Raw genomic sequence first — 1,282 nt, 5'->3', positions numbered from 1 at the left:
GGTCGCTCTCTGTTACAGACTCCTGACTCGACCAGAGATCTTTTCCTGCTTTCCTGAAAACATAAATATTTTTGTGTTCCACACTATGGCTGCAATGAACCTCTAGACAGTCGGCACTTTGCCAGGTGGGCTTATGTACCAATTTTCAGGTTAATAAACATGTTTCTGTTGAACAAATTTTTTGTCTTTTATTTATGAAACATCACAATGGATGCTCACCAACCAGTCCTGACCACTCCCACCCTGCGCGTTGCTACAGTGGCAAGCCAAATTCTATCCGTATTCACCATAAACCATAAAATCACAAGAGCACCACAGATGAATTTTAAATGTTATGTTTTCATCCTCCTCTGATTTATGAAGCAATTCAAAAGACAATTATTTATCAGCTGAAATGTTATTTCTGGCAAATTGTTAGCTGTTTAGAATCTTCAAGGCATTTTAAAATTTTCTGCGTGAAGAAGGCACCAATCCTGCTTGGTGCAGGGATTTATTTTCCAACTAAACTATTCTAATACACTTAAAGAAATGACCTTCAAGGGCCAATCTGTTACTGCCTCTCTCCTGCTAACCTTAAAGCATTTACCCACACCTATAGACTGGTTTGCACATATAAACTGGATGAAAAATTGCCAATATTTCTGCATGTTTATTAGTTAAAGCCTTTAAACTTCCATCGCTGGAATAAAAAGCACTGTTGACTTATTACCAGGTTATCCAAAACTGTGATAGTGGAACAGAACTTTTGGACTGTTAACTTGTTACTCATATGTCACTCAAGAAAACCTCTTACTGTTTCCATCAAGTAATTTTATTTACATTTTAATACATTATCAAAGTCTTAATTTTAAATACAATTACTACATTGGCCATAAAGTACAGCACACTTATGAAAACATATAAATAGAAAAAATAGAAAAGAGCTATGTTACAAAAAATACACTCTCATTCATTCTAAAACACTAATAATGCAAGTGGGTGTTTTATTATTTTCGGATACAAAATTTTAAACCATAGTGTCACAAAAAATACAAGCAGAATAATCAGTTACATCAAAAGAATCCACTAAACTTGAATTAAAGCTTCTAAAAATATCTTTTACAAACTTTTGCGTATCTGCAGCTTACAAACAACAGTGCTTCACATTGTGTCAATGAAATGTAAGATGCCAGCAATTAACAAAATTCTGAAACTTTTATGAGATGCGAGGAACAGGCCACCTTGTTAAATGTTTAGTTACTGGCCTAGAAATCTCAAAAATTTCAAATGATACTTTGTATGT

The 1,282-nt window shown here is 34.1% G+C and overlaps 1 protein-coding gene across 1 annotated transcript in view; it reads right to left on the bottom strand.

Annotated features, from left to right (window-relative positions):
* Positions 1–895: 895 nt before the first annotated feature.
* Positions 896–1,282, bottom strand: part of LOC124605558 — an 85,397-nt gene continuing 85,010 nt past the window's right edge. Inside the window, exon 8 of the mRNA XM_047137321.1 lies at positions 896–1,282. This exon is cut by the window's right edge and continues 40 nt beyond it. The gene's annotated coding sequence lies outside the window, so the exon portion shown is untranslated.

Source organism: Schistocerca americana, chromosome 3, assembly GCF_021461395.2.
Source record: "Schistocerca americana isolate TAMUIC-IGC-003095 chromosome 3, iqSchAmer2.1, whole genome shotgun sequence".
NCBI lineage: Eukaryota > Metazoa > Arthropoda > Insecta > Orthoptera > Acrididae > Schistocerca > Schistocerca americana.
The sequence above is the reverse complement of the archived record's forward strand: the minus strand, read 5'-3'. Positions and strand labels throughout refer to the sequence as shown.